General features: G+C 42.0%; 1 protein-coding gene and 1 long non-coding RNA gene across 7 annotated transcripts in view; one reads left to right on the top strand and one right to left on the bottom strand.

The window, feature by feature from the left end:
* GRID1 (glutamate ionotropic receptor delta type subunit 1) overlaps positions 1-16,142 on the top strand; it is a 700,182-nt gene that overhangs the window by 230,406 nt on the left and 453,634 nt on the right. The gene's annotated exons all lie outside the window — the stretch shown is intronic.
* Positions 9,117-12,036, bottom strand: LOC309370097. The gene is made up of 2 exons (XR_014168422.1): positions 9,870-12,036; positions 9,117-9,725 (listed from the first exon to the last, which is right to left on the bottom strand). It is a non-coding gene; the product is annotated as an uncharacterized lncRNA (long non-coding RNA).

Below are 16,142 nucleotides of genomic sequence, written 5' to 3'. Positions count from 1 at the left end.
TTACAGTCCAGACAGGGGTTTTACCACCTGGCTGAGGACATATTGGGACACAGATTTGGGAGGAAGCCATTTGATGACAAGCTCAAACTTCTCAAAGGAGGAGTTCATTATCAGACATACAGGTGAAACTCGGAAAATTAGAATATCATGCAAAAGTTCATTTATTTCAGTAATTCAACTTAAAAGGTGAAACTAATATATGAGATACTCATGACATGCAAAGCGAGATATGTCAAGCCTTTATTTGTTACAATTGTGATGATCATGGCGTACAGCTGATGAAAACACCAAATTAACAATCTCAGAAAATTACAATATTAAATGAAATCAGCAAAACAAGGATTGCAAATAGACCGATATTGGACCTCTGAGAAGTAGAAGCATGCATATGTACTCAGTGCTTGGTTTGGGCCCCTTTCACGTCAATCACTGCCTCAATGCGGCGTGGCATGGATGCTATCAGCCTGTGGCACTGCTGAGGTGTTATGGAAGACAAGGATGCTTCAATAGCAGCCTTCAGCTCTTCTGCATTGCCCGGTCTCATGTTTCTCATCTGTCTCTGGGCAATGCCCCATAGGTTCTCTAGTTTTCCTGAAAGACAGCATGTATGCTTTCTTGAAAGAGTCTCCAGAACTGCTTTTCCTTCCTTTTTCATTTTGAAGAGAAGTGTAACTTCTGCTTAGAGAGCAATCGGCAAAAAGCCCCAATTTTAAGCTCTTTTCTGAATTCCTAGCACTTCTGACAGGCCATCAAGTGAGATGTAATGCCACTTTCTTGGGTGGCCTTGAAGACCCACTTTTGGTACTATGAACTTAAAATCCCTTTGAGGGTTTTGACACATGGCCTACTGTCCTTAAATAGATACAGCCCATCTTGGGTGCTTTCTATCACTTCCATCAGCTGCAGATCCACTTAAGAACTCCGTGTTCCCACTGTTTCAGTGCAGATAGACAGTCTGTGCCGTCTATCTATTTATCTGCAAACTGAGCACAAAAGAGCCGGCAAGCACTTGGGCCATTCCAGTTGTTAAAGTACTATGTTACCTCAGGTTAAAAATTTAATTCATTCTGGAGGTCCATTCTTAACCTGAAACTGTTCTTAACCTGAGGTACCACTTTAGCTAATGGGGCCTCCCGCTACCGCTGCACGATTTCTGTTCTCATCCTGAAGCAAAGTTCTTAACCCAAGGTACTATTTCTGGGTTAGCAGAGTCTGTAACCTGAAGCATCTGTAACTTGAAGTGTCTGTAACCCAAGGTACCACTGTACCATCATCTTGTCTGACGTGCACAAAGCTTTCACCTTAACTGGCCTGCAGTGGTTACCCTGTTTCAATCTTACTGGGCATTTGTTCTGATTTGTTTACCGGGCAGTTATGTAACAATAAACCTTCATTCAGATTTGTCTGTGAGGTCTTCCTGTTTATTACGTGTTCATCCCACACTTTTCAGTGCATTTCCCTGTCAATTTCCTAACAGCAAACAGTCCTTTCTTTTTGAAAAAGTAAATTTGTTCTGCTTGGGAAACAGAACACTTCAGCCCATTTCCAATGTGCAAACCTAAAGTTTTGGTATGTTGTTGAATCCCTTCTGAAAAATACTGACATTATAGATGCACCCCCATTTTGCTTGCTTTTGTAATGTAGTGCCATTGGTGATTTGTGCAAAGAAGTCATTTTCCACCTTTTTCTATTTCCTTGTACATATGGGAAACTGAGATCGAGAGACTGAGAATTACCCATGGCTGCCACTAGGGGAATCTATGGCACAGCAACCTGAAAATCCAATCCCATATGCTTAAAAAAATGATCTTTAGTGAGCAAATTCTCCTTTCTACTTTCTGGGCACAAAGAAACATTGAGGAGAAAGTAGTCTTTGCCAAACTCTTATAGCTTGGTCTAGTTCTTTGAACTATAATTAACCCAGAGCTGTTGCTGAAATTGAATGTGCCTTGTTTCCCTCCTTCAGCCAGTGTGTAATAATATTGTTAGGAGTGAGGAAGTGTGTACAACTTTATGGTGTCAGGAATTAGACACAGGGAAGCTTTACTACAAAGTTACAAAGGAGGATTCAATACAAATCTGCTTTGGGAGGGGGCACTCCCGCCTTGAATTAACAAAATTTGTTTAACAACATTTATATATTGTTTGATTGTAGCAAACATCTAGAGGGTTGATTGTAATTCTGTCTTTGTATAAAATAACGTTTCTTTTCTGGATTAGAATAATTTTGGACAGTTTACCTTTGTGTGTAAACTCTTCCTTTACTCTCTGTAACAAAGATTCCTAACGGTAACTAACTTGCTTACTGATACTGTAATTAAATGGTAGGAGAGTAGAATAGGGATTGCTGAACTGCCCTTATATACCAGGCAGAAACTGATAAACAGCCACTGACAGGTTGGATCCTATTGGAATTCATCATATCAAATGGCAACAGTAAAAATGTTGAAACAGCGAGAGGAAAAGGCTAAATATTTTAGTAGTGTTTGATCTGCAGAAGAGTTTTTAAATTTATATATATTTATTGCAAACCTCATATATGTTTTCTGGCAAAACTGGAATTCATAGTAGAAATGATTTTTGTCCAGAGGCAGTTTGAGAGCTTGCTGTGTTTCGTTTGAGGATCTTATTACAAGAGTCAGGGAGACAAGTATTTATTTAGAAGAGTAGGAACAAAAAGGTGAGAAGGAAACTTAAGAAAAACTGAATGGTGAGAGGCAGAGGAGAGCTGCAGCAAAGTAGGGGGGTATTCCCCCCCTCAAAAAAAGAACTGTAGTCAAATATCATTTTAAAAAAAACACCCCAGCAACAACCCTTCAATATGAATGTTTGCACTTTGCACATTAATGCTGAGCAAAACCATGGCTAAGCATAAATGTGCTGGCTTCTGTGTAGAAGATGGCACCCTTTTTGCTTCTCCTTGAGCCTTTTAGCTCAGCATGGCATGGCAGCTAAGACAACAGCTATAATCTATTCCTCCTTAATTCCAATATATAGCCAAGGTTTGCTTTTGGTTACAGATCATGTTTAAGGAGACAGCTCAACCACGGTCCCAGGTCCAGACAACATGCCAAGCCAAATCTTAGCTCAGCTGCTACACTGAACTGAGCTAAAAAGGACCTGCACAGTTCTGGAAAGCCATAGTACGGCTTACTGCAACATGTGAGCCAGGTCGCTGTTTCCATTTTCAGGAAAACTTGCTGAGTAAATTAATCAACATCATCACTTCAAAAGAAGATAAAAATAGTTAAAACAAATTAAAGCAGCAGAGCGATAAAAAACAGACTAAATACCAGCAGAGGTTAAAACCACATTTTAAAGGATTAATAGGCCTGGGTAGATAAAATGTTTTTCGTTAGGCACTGAAATGAAATTAGAGTAGGGATTAGGCAAGACTCCTTGTGTTTCCCAGATGGGGTGTGATAACTGAAAAAAAGCCCTTTCTCTGGTCATCAGGCACTTCATCAAATCTCTGAAAGTGTCAGAGCCCTGAGGTGGGCTTCAGAGGATGATTTTAACATGCAGGCAGGTTAGTGTGGAATAAGGTGGTCTTCAGTCCTAAACCATGAATGTCTTTAAAGCTTAAAACCATCGCTTTGAATTGTGCTCAGAAATAGTCCAACATGAAGTGTAGTGGTAAGATTCCTTCCACATGGCTGGTCTAGGTTAGCCACCTAGCAACAGCGGTAGTTTGGAGTACTTAGGTTTCCGATAAATCTTCAAAGATTGCTCTGTGAACAATGCATTGCTGTAGTCTAACCTGGATGTTAGTGGAGTCCTGTAGCAGAGTTCTTCCTGGCATGTACCATTTCAGGCTGCAAGGAAGAGGGGGTTGTGTTTTTTAAAATGTCTTCCCTATGTAATTTAAACGTCCCCCTGGTGTGTTAGCTAGTTCTCTGCATGGAGCAGGGATTAATTTCAAGGAAGAACATTGGGAATGCAGCCCTCTGCCTACCATCTAATTTGGTCTGGGTCAGAATGAAATGTCTACAACATGTTTTTGCTAAATATGTAGACCAGCTCTTCTCAGGCTGTTGTGGTTCCATGCTAAACACCAACTTTAATGCTTGTGTGGCATGGTTATAAATCACACATATGCACTGCTTTGAGTGCTCAAGAAAGCATCCCCAAAGCTGCTTTCTGGATTCCTTCCTGGTGTTCTGAAAATTGTTACCGGAGAAGCCCATTTAAATGAAATCTCTGCACTGAAGATGGGGATAAAGGTTTTCGGCAGGAGCGGATGCCAAGGGAGAGGCAAATTCTGGCGTTTTTGCTGCAGCTTCTCTTCTTGCTGCTCCTGCTGGGCAAAGGGAACAATTGCTTCTACATCTGGAGCTTCCAGATAGGTCTGGCCAGCTGGCGTGGAAATGCCTCTTCATGGGCTGAATGACCCTGTCCCCAAGAGACTGAATGTGCAGGCTGCATCTGCTGACCTGGCGAACAAGGGGCATACTGTGACTCTCTTCCCAAGCTTGCAACACGCTTGGCGTAGGGAACTGGGAAGACTCTGACAGCCCCGCTGTGCCAAGAGGATTAGCGCAAAGCCCCTTCCTTTAAAGTCAGATAAACTGAGTGCCTTTGCAAAGTGGGGGAACAGAGATATTATTAGGCCATGTCTCAAACCTCCACTGTCCAAATAATATATAAGCATTTGGGAGAGGGCTGTAGCTCAGCGGTAAAGCATCTTCTATGCATACAGAAGGCTGCAACTCCAATCCCCAACATCTCCAGACAGGATTGAGAATGGTCTGTCTGAAATCCTAGAGAGTTGAGGCCAGTCGGTATTGATGATGCTGAACTAGTTGTACAAGTGCTCTGACTCTGTCTAAGGCAGTTTCCTAGTGCCTAGATTCATTCCTCCTCCTTTAGTTAAGTGTATTTTTGTGTGCACCATCACATCTGCCAATCAAAATGGAGGATGGATGAAATTTCTCTTGTTGTTGCAGGAAATAAATTGCAGGAATGGGAATGTATTGCCAAATATCCTCCCAACATTCAGCAACACAATTTAGGTCCCTACTCTGGCGTCCTAATAGCTTTTACGGCCTACTTGTGGCTCTACTAAGTATGCCTTGTGAGTAACCACCGTCGTTGGGTCTGTTAACGCAGAAGAGGGGGAACTATTGATGGGCAGAGCTAGTTAAGCCCACCACACCTCCCCATTGGGCACACCAGGCCATTTTGACCTGGCTACACCCACCTGCCAATCACCTGACATCAGAAATGACATCAGACATAGGCAGGCAACAATAAGTTTGGGTTGACAGAAAGGAGAGTTGAGAGGGACAGGAAGAAGATACTGTGCCGAGGAACTGGGTCAGATCAATTTCAGTTTGGTTGCGACTCCAGAGAGGAATCTGTGCATGGATATAAATGGGCACAGGGCAATGGGTCCACCAAATATGGTGTCCAAACTTACTTGGTTGTTTTTTTTTGCGGGGGGTGGGCATTGTTAGTCAAAATATGATCACAACGGATTTATTGGCCAAATGAATAAACCTTTGGTTTAATTTGCTTTTGACATCCTCTGTTTGTTACACAGACTTTCTCTTGAAGATTGAAACTGGTGTGCAAGTTCAAAATATTTCAATGCATACCCAGCCCCCATATTTGTTTTATGAAGAGGAGGAGAGATGCAAAACATGCTCTGATTTAATACCTAAAGCAAGGCCTCTCAAGCGTTGTACTTTACTTATTGGCTGCTTTATATTTATAACACATCCCCCTTATGTGTTAGTAAGAAATCACAACTCAGAAAAACAAAAGTTTTTATCTAATGCGAACAATCCCTCTATCTTTGTCTGGCTGAAACTTAGAACCCAAATGACCTGCCCAAGTGGAGTGCAGGTTTGACTTTTGGTAATTGCAAGATGTTTTACAAAGGAGAAGTCAAGGCACTTGCCTTCATTTCCTTGCTGACTGAACCTGGCGCACCTAATGGGGAATGCAACTCAAACTAGAACGTTGATTATTCCGTCATAAAATGTATCCATATGCACGCACCTCTTTAGATTCCTTGTCTCTAGCCTTAGGCTTGGTTTGGCTATTGCTTTTTTTCCTGGTTGTTACAACATTAATGCCTACTTGGTTAATTCTATTTGATATTGTCACAGTATAACCTCAGAAATCATTAGGAAATGAAATGAATCTTGGGTTCCTAGGTATTAGTAATGGCTTCTTTAATTTTGGCTAACAAGTTGGTTGACGAACAGAGGATTTTAGGTATTCATGACTGGTCCTTAGTTTCATTACAGCGATACTTCATTTTATTCACTGCTGCCTGCATTAGTATTCAAAGGAGGAAAGCAACTTGGGTGGAAACTGCCTAAATATTTATGCACTACTGCTAGGGTCAGCGTTACAAGGCCAGCAAATGATTTTATTTTTTAAAAATTACATCATGAAACAAACCAGCTTATCAATTGTGCTTTGAAAAAAATTATAGTGCTGTGAAGACAGAGACAGTGGTGGAGAGAGGAAGTTACTTTTTATGTATTTAGGGCAGTTTTTTTTTTAAATCCACATCTCCACATAATCATGGCTGCAATTGTTGTTTGTTCTAAGTAGAATGTTGAATATGAATACACATTGTGATGGACAAAGATGTTTCCAAGTTAGATATCTAATGGCGACAACAGTACTTCTACAATAAAGCTTTTGTCATTCAAGATATCAAAGCACTCTCCAAACTTTGATCACATCCCATTGCTAAGAAGTAAGTCTATATTTGGAGCTTCTGTGATGTGTATAGCATATCTTTCTGCTGAAAAATGCAGTCTAGGATGAAAGTGTAAATAGACTTTACAAGCTGCAGTGGATTAAACTATTTAAAGACAATCATTAAAAGGCATAATATGTTGAAAAATGGATGCTAAGAGTGACATCCAACTAAGGCTCAGTGGAATAAAGAATTTAAGTTGCCTTTGAGTATGATTAATATTGGAAATCACCCTAATATAGGAGCAAATTAAAGCCCCCCCCCAAGTTGATTGGCATTGCCATTTAAATGGTGTGTGTGTCCTCTGTTCTGAGGTAAATAACAGCCAAGATGGTGATAGATTTCACCATTTCTCATTTTCAGACATTTCCCGTCATCAAAATGTCTCGAATGATTAGCGCTTCATATTATAGCTTTCTAGGTGATGTGGAAGAATATTTTACTGGTACACTTTGGGACAAACGACACATTACGTTGTTTTGTGTTGGCTTATACTGGCCAATGTTACTTTGAAGAAAAATCAGCTGTGGGGGCCCAATATGGAATGTGTTCCCAAACCAGATTAGAGAGCCAGCATGGTGTAGTGGTTAAGAACAGTGGACTCGTAATCTGGTAAACCGGGTTCGCTTCCCCTCTCCTCCACATGCAGCTGCTGGGTGACCTTGGGCTAGTCGCACTTCTCTGAAGTCTCTCAGCCTCTCTCACCTCACAGAGTGTTTGTTGTGGGGGAGGAAGGGAAAGGAGATTGTTAGCCGCTTTGAGACTCCTTAGGGTAGTGACAAAGCGGGATATCAAATCCAAATTCTTCTAGGGCCCAGTGTCACTTTTTTTCTGAAAAAAACCCTATTTGGCTGTAGGCCCCTGGAGGTGCAAATGTAACACAAAAGTGGTCAGTTCAAGTACTTTTTAAGTGTGAATGATGTAAGATATAATTTAACCTAAGGCTACCAGACGTCCCCGTTTCCTGGATTTACAAATCAGTCCCCATACAAAATTCATTGAAGTTGAAAAGTGTCCCCGGATTCATTGAAAATAATCTGGTTACCTTAATTTAACCCCACATCACCTCCAGTTTGAGGGAGAGACATATACACATTCTGTTTTCAGAGTTTCTGGGTGTTTTTCTCTAAGTGATTGCAATTTCTTGATTGCTAAATTTCAGCTTTGTAGGAGGCACATAAAGTACCTAGGCATTTTGATATCCCAAATGAATGAGTCAGTGAGTCCTAAGTGTCTTTGTGTACATGCAGCAGCACCTAAGCACCCATTCCAGCATCAAGTTATTAAATAATAGTAATAAAATATGATTCAATTCTTATGGCTCATTGATAGCGAACCCATCTAATGTATTCTGTATGATTAGTGTGGAGACTCCCAAGATCTCCACACACCTTCAGGGAACTTCGGTTGTGTAGCTTTCACAGAGAAGCTGAACTTGTATATTACAAAGAGCCTTTCTTCTGCTTTTGATTTAAACTGCGTAGGGCTATCCCTGGATGACAAAGAAATAGTGTGCAGCTACCAGTTGCCTAGCTGAGATGCTCCTTCAGTAACCCTCTGAAAAATTAGAGAAGGTTCCCAATGAGTTCAGAATTTTCGATTAAGACATGTGCCACCAGGGGCAGTTAATATTAAATGCTCATGATTTTTTTTTATTAAAGTGTGAACTTTAGTGCAATTCCTTCAACTTTGGGACTTTTCGCTATCACATAATAATAAATTCATCTGTTATTCCCACGCTAAACAGCGGATCAAATCCAAGACTTTATTGGAATCATGATTTATTCACATCAGTAGGTTTATTCGTCAGGGGACGTAAATTTCTCAGACCCGTTTCCCTCTCCCCTCCATATGTCTTTGTTTAAGCAAGTCACCTACTCTGTCCCACTGAATACCAGTTGCCAAGGAGCATGAGCAGAATGATGCTGCCACACTCATGTCCTGGTCGTTGGCTTCCCACAGGTGTCTGGTCGGCCACTGTGGGGGCAAAATGCTGGACTAAGTGCTATTTTTCTAGAAAAAGAGGTGCCATAACTCACCATGAACTCACCTCATTGTCTTAGAATGGCAATGGCGCCCACCTGAGATTTGCCAGAACTGAGTTCTGGTGAGTTCCTGCTGAACCAAAGCTCTGCTCTTACCCATCCTTCAGCCATTTGCACATGCTGTTCTGTGGTGTGTATGAAATTTTTCAGATAAAAGAATAAATTGAGGTAATTTTAACACTACTCCCATTTTAATAGCTTCCTTGAGGCTCAGGAGACATCAAAATGTGATGTTCAAAGACTTGCGATGCTTCAGGGTTCTGAGCACCCGGGATAGTAGTGAGCCTAAATGAGCTTGATAAAAATTTATACTTATAAAAATAAACTAAAAGCAAAGGATAAACACTTCAAGCTGTTTCAGATTTACTTTAATAAGTCAAATGCAGTTTGCTTGCTGAAAGCCTATCCTGAAACAAGTCTTGACTTGCATTATTACCTCCCTTCTATAAAATAATTTTTACAAAATTGAATTTTAGAAAACCATTAGAAGTTCAGACAGGAGATTTTTATATGTGCTTTAGAATAAGAACAGAAACTATAGCAAAATTATTCATGTATAATGGCATATATTAAGCATGTGTGAAGCCTGGGAGCACAGTTTATTTTCAGTTCCATTTTTCTGGTCCTGAAGAATAGACCTCAGTGGAAAATATATCTGACTATTGATCCTTGAGTTAGTTCCGCGGCCATCCTTTAATATGTTCAACTACTTGCTTCATAGAATAGATGCTTCTTCTTCTTCTTCATTGTCTTCTTCTTCTTCAAGTGGACATTTTGCTTGCAATCACATTGCATTGTGGGCTTTGTAGTCTTGTGGGTCTGCTTTCAGGCAATCGTGACATAAATACTCGAATCTCCTCAGCTGAGTTTACTATATTCAAATGATTTGGTTCAATATGAAACTCAAAAGCCTGTTGCCTAGCAATGGGCCCACATATTCTGCTACAGCTTCAACAAAGCAGCTAAAGAGAAGGATTCTTCCATGGGTCCGTAGGAAAAGAAATGGAAAGTTAGATCTACCTGCTGAGGGATTTGAGCAGGTACCAAAGTGACCGCTCTCCCTCATCATGCCATGTCCTCCCTCCATCTGCATATAACTCTCTTACCTATGCTTTGGCAACCACACTTTATGGTTACTTCTATGTTCATTTGTAGACCACCTACTATCCACACATCTCAAGGTGCTACACAAAAAAGAAAATCCAAATAAATAACTCATAAACATAGTTACCAGATAAACACATTATCAGATAATTTAGATTAGGAAAATCCAAATCCTCTTAACTCTTTTTCTGGAGCTTCTTGCAATTTGGGGAGGGTGTGGGGCCCATAGGGAAGGAGGAGAATGAGTGTTGTGCAAGCATAAATCCTTGTTCTAACAGGTCACTTGATACAACCCTCTAGCTATATAAGGAAGACTGCAGAAAATTACTAGGAACATGAGACAAAATCCCAGTAGTGTAATACAAACAGTACCCATAAATTATGTGAAGCAGGAGTGCCAACTTGGCGCCGTGACTGTTGGTGCCTAGGGCCCTGGGTACCATTCAATGTGCATGGCCCTGGCACTGAAATTTGTGGGTGCCCGGCCCCTTAATGGGGAATTTTGTGGGTCCTCAGGCACCCAGGACCCCAGGGACCTGGCACCTATGGTGTGAAGGTACTTAGATAGCTAAGAATTGCACCTTCTCTATATGTGGCATGGGTGGATGGTAGGTTCGTGATGGGGTGGGGGTGGGAAATCACACCAGCACATAATTGATAACATGCAATTCGCTGGCACAAAACGCAGTGATGGAGGCTGGCTTAGACGGCTTTAAAAGGGATTAGAGGGATTCACGGAGGATAGACCTATCAATGGCAATTAGCCAAGACAGCTGAATGGAATCTTCATGCTTGGACTGGAGGCAGCATCCCTTTGAGTACCAGTCGCTGTGGACAAAGGCCAGGGCCTTTGCTCCTTCGTTCTTTGCTCACACATTTGCTAGAAGCATCTGTTGGGCTTTTTATGGTAGGAGAATGGTGAACCAGATAGATAGACCTTTGGTCTGATTCACCTGGGGTTGTCTTATGCTGTGAGTTGGGAACTTCTGCCTTACAAATAACACATCTCCTTCTGATATTTTAACATTTCTTTCCTTATCCTGTTTGTTGGACGTAGCTCACCCTTCTAAGGTATGCAGGAGAAGCGTTTTCTCCTGCAATTACATTTCCATGATGGCACATTGAAAGAGATGAGGCTAGAGGCATGGGCTACTGGGGATGCACTCTGCATTCTCTGTTTAATTAAAACATGGCAGATTATGCCAAAGGAAGCTAAAACTGTAAAACCGAGCATCCCGTGCCAAGTATTGGGATTTTATGAGGACTTGGCAAGGCATCCGTGTAGATTTTTAGTCATAAATATGTGTGCAGCCTGCGTTTCAGCCCATTGAGTTTGGCTTTTATTTTGAGTTTCGGCTCTGCTGGACTGTTTTTTATTCTCATCTAATGAAGCAGGGGGGGGGGGGAGAGGACCCCTGAATGATGTGAAAGTCGTCTGAGGAACAAAGTATTAAAAACAAACAAACATGGCTCCATATCAGGAAGTGGCTATGGGGCTTGGGTCATGAATGCTGAACAGTAGGTCACTGCACAATAATTAAGCCCATCAAATCCTCACCATCCAAAGGCTGTTCATCGACCTGTGAGAAAACAGCTAGGAGTTTCGGTCTGCTGCTTGATTTGCATGTGTGCGGTACAAACCTGATATACCTGGAAAGCAATTTGCTGTTTGCTGTGATGGCGCAAACCCCACCCCCACCCAACTCCCTCAGACAAGGTGCGTAAGACCCAATACCCACAAAATCGCTCTGGCATATGAGGCAGAAAATCCTCCCTTCTTCCCTGGCAGTAAAAAGACAAACAAACAAATTAATTAAACGACTAAGCATTTGCTGCCCTTTCACAAAACCCCAAATTTAGATGCCAGAGGTGGCCACTTCACTCTGCCTAATGATAAGGCCGGCCCAGGATGTCAATTGACAAGGCCTTATCAGCTGTTTCAGTATGAGCAGCACTTAGTTGATTAGTTCCAAGCAATCGTCGGTGCCAATTCCAGCAGAACTGAATGCTAATCAAAGTTTAATTTAGTGTTGTATAATGCAAAGTGGGATGTCAAGTTGCCTTTGGTGTCTCCCCCAAAGTGATTGTTGTATTGTGATTCAATTTACTCATGTTCACTAAATCACTGGTATCCATCTCTGTATTGCTTAAGGTAAGGGTAAAGGGACCCCTGACCATTAGTTGCGAACTACTCTGGGGTTGCGGCGCTCATCTCGCTTTATTGGCTTTATTGGTACAGTTTCTGTGTCATGTGGCCGGCATGACTAAGCCACTTCTGGCAAACCAGAGCAGCGCATGGAAACGCCATTTACCTTCCCGCTGGAGTGGTACCTATTTATCTTCTTGCACTTTGACGTACTTTTGAACTGCTAGGTTGGCAGGAGCAGGGACCGAGCAACGGGAGCTCACCCCGTTGCGGGGATTCGAACTGACGACCTTCGGATCAGCAAGGCCTAGGCTATATGGTTTAACCCACAGTGCCACCCGCATCCCTTTAGTCCATGCTAGCGCTGGACTAAAATGCAGCTGTCAGGAAGGAAGGACAGTTTCTCATTGAGACTGAATCAAGCTTCAAAGTAATCAAATTCTGAGCTTGCGCCTGTGGCTGCCAGCCTCGCTGGCCTGGTCTGATGAATGCTAAGCTACACATGCAGGTACAAAAGGCAAGACATTAGCTCAAAATGCATCTCATTATTAATCATGAATGGAGTAAGAGTCTCAGGGTAAACATGCCTGACATAATAAAATGAGCAGGATCAGTACAGTGTTGGTGGTTTCCATTGAGTAAGTCACTTTTAGGGAAATGTTTACCTCCCTCCGCACCCTGGCAATTCCCCAGTGCTGATTTTAACCAAGGAAAAAGATGTTGGGAGATACGAAGATGGATCTCTCCCTCCCTCCCCCCGACAACCTAGTTTGCCCTCAAGACTTTTTCTGACATCTTTCGGGATAATTGTGGACAGACAAAATGACACAGATTTCCTAGCTTATACAGCCAAACTACCAGAGTGTATCTGGCCAGTGCAAGTGAGAGATTTTCAACATGCTTATGTAGTACCATTCAGTAACCAATATTTGCAGCACACATTCATTCCAATTTGGATATACAGAACAAAATGAGATTTGAAGAGCAGTGGGGTATTTTCCCTGAAAGCATTGATTGTGTGTTAAAGTTGTCTTTATTTTTCAGCGGTGAGATCGTATGTCACAATACAGGGTTGAATGCTTTATGGATTGTATTTCTGGAGGGTGCCTAATCTAGACAGTGGTTCAGCCAGTCTGTTGGTTTCTTCTTCTTTTTATGCTTTTTTGAGGTTGCCTCTGACACTTCTCCAGACTGGATGCTGTGCCAAAATGTGGCACTTATATGGCATGATTCATCTATATTCATTGTGGCCAACCTTACCAATATTGGTGATGGTCCTGCTGCTCCCTAGTGTGTTTTGTGCGTGTGAAGTGCTGGTTGTGGAGGACTCCCAATAGGAACCAAGCAATTTAAGTCAGCCACAAAGAGCTCTCCCCTTTTCCCTACCTGGATGTGATTCCATGCACAGCCACAGGCAGGAATTTCCTGCATTTTGCACAGGACAAGCCCCAAACATAGTCCATATCCACCTCTGCTGAAAGAAGCCTGTGTACATGGAGCCTGGGGGTCAATAGGCTGTATTTGTGAGCTTCTACCAAAGCCTTTCTCACTGTCTCTTCACAATCAGAAGTGCACTGGGTATAGCTCAGTTGGTTAGAGCATGGTGCTGAATGAGAATGCCAAGGTTGCAGGTTTGATGCCCATATGGGACAGCTGCATATTCCTGAATTACAGGAGCTTGGACTAGATGTTCCTCAGGGTCCCTTCCAACTCCACAATTCTATGGTTCTATGTAACACAATGGGACACGGGTAGCGCTGTGGGTTAAACCACAGAGCCTAAGACTTGTCGATCCGAAGGTCAGCGGTTCTAACCCCTGCGACGGGGTGAGCTCCCGTTGCTTGGTCCCTGCTCCTGCCAACCTAGCAGTTCAAAAGCTCATCAAGTGCAAGTAGATAAATAGGTACCGCTCCGGCGGGAAGGTAAATGGCGTTTCCGTGTGCTGCTCTGGTTTGCCAGAAGCGGCTTAGTCATGCTGGCCACATGACCCGGAAGCTGTACGCTGGCTCCCTTGGCCAATAAAGCAAGATGAGCGCCGCAACCCCAGAGTCAGGCACGACTGGACCTAATGGTCAGGGGTCCCTTTACCTTTATGTAACACAATCTGGCAATGTCCCAATGTGGAATGCCATCCCACACACATTGCAATTTATTTGTCACTAGGTTAAACCAGTTCTATTTCCCCCACCTTTAAATTTGGCCAATGCCTAAACTTGCTGCATGTTTTTAGCTGCTGGTGCATATCATAGTTAATGTGTTAATCTTATGGTTGTGTTGTCTATTTCAGTGTTTTACTATATAAAATTATTATTTATACTTGTCCACCACCCTTTTTATTTTATTTTTACTCATAGCTCAGCTTCTATAGTAACTCACTCCTCTGCCCTCCCTAAGAAGTAAATAATTTCATGGTGGAAATGGGTGAAACTGGAGTAACCTGGACAGTGAGTTTCCTTGTTGCTCTCACTCTCCTTGACTTAGAGCAGAAAAGTCCCTGCTAAAATTCCCCATATACAGTATATAACAGCTGTCAGGACAGCTCCTTTTGGTGTTAATGTTCTGCTTGTCCCAAAGAATGATACAAGACAAGTCAAATGATAGTCGTCATTGGAACAACATCTATTGCTATTGTTGCCTTTGAACATTTCCTGATGTGATTCAAAAGCTTTCATTAACAGAAGTTGGTACAATAGACACTGTCTAGTTGTGTGTGTGTGTCAATTCATTTCACAGTTGTCATGTAACAGATGGGAGCTCATTGTGTTTGTGATCATCATGTGCTAGACTTCCCCTCTGATGTGGAGATGAATGGATCTGTATTCCTTCACTGTATCTTCAGTCCCTGAGCTGATCTCTAACACGACAATTTTCCCGTGGAGTTTCAGGGTATATTCCACATCTTTTGGAAGCACTGAAGAAACCTCTGAGCCTCTCAAGGAAATTTCCCTTTGGAATTTTACAGCTCTTCATCATGACTTGATGAAATTCTGACAGTCTGGAGGCAACTGAAATATCCAAGGCATTTGATGCCCAGCTTGTGTAACAGAATTTCAGAAGAATGAGTGAATGCTACTTTTATTAAGGCCTACTGCAGAGCTATGGTTCACTCTGGCTAGTGTGACTCAAATAAACAAACAAATTATCCTGATCTCCTAGCCACAGGTAGAAGACTCAGAACAAGATTCGGGTACTCCCTCCCTCCCTATCTTTCTCTTCTGTGAGTTCCTTCCCACCTTCCATGGTTTGCAGACCCTCCAAGTCTCCATATTTTCCAGGGACAGTCCTGGATTTACAGAAGCCGTCCCGGTTTCTGATTTGACCCTGGAATGTCCCACTTCTCATTAGGATGTTCCTGTTTTCATCAGAGAATTGTTGGAGGGTATGCAGTTATCCAACCCCCAAGCCATCTGAAGGCAGCCCTGTATAGGGAGGTTTTTTAAAGTTTAATGTTTTATTTAGTTTTTATTAAGGATTTTTTGTGTTACAAGGCAAACAAACAGGGAAAGGCTGTCTCCACTTTCAATTCATAGTCTTTTTCACAGTTTGTTTATGTTTGGTGAGAGACATAAATATGTATATGCAGTATATGCATATACATATATGCTTATACATATACATATAATGTATATTATATACGTTGGAAGCAGCCCAGAGTGGCTGGGGCAACCCAGGCAGATGGGTGAGGTATAAATAGTAAAATTGTTGTTGTTGCTACTGAATAGGATGCCCCTATTTTCCTCAGAGAAATGTTCGTGGGTGCGGATTTGTTGTAACCATAATGTTCAATTAACGGGCAGCAGTGCTACCTATGTTTAGCCAGGCTTTCTGTTGTTGTTTGCCAGAGTTTGCAAGCCCTGCTTATGGAGCAGTTGTGATTAGTGCCCATGTAGCTTTATGACACCGTGGAATAGGAATGTGCAAGCCTGTAGTATTATACTAATCTCTGTGTTATGGTTAGGCCATCAGGACCATTGCTTTTGCACTAGCCCTAAGTGACATAACTGTTATTTCACAGAAAATAACATTCATTATCATCATCATCAACAACCCAAGTACAGGTTTTTTGTCTTGGCCATTAGCCATCAGACTACCCAAGTTAAAACAATAAAATAAAAACTGAGATACTTTT

Source organism: Podarcis melisellensis (genome assembly GCF_964234715.1).
Source record: "Podarcis melisellensis genome assembly, chromosome: 5".
NCBI classification, from domain to species: domain Eukaryota; kingdom Metazoa; phylum Chordata; class Lepidosauria; order Squamata; family Lacertidae; genus Podarcis; species Podarcis melisellensis.
Note: the sequence above shows the minus strand (reverse complement) of the source record. Positions and strands in the feature narration are given on the sequence as shown.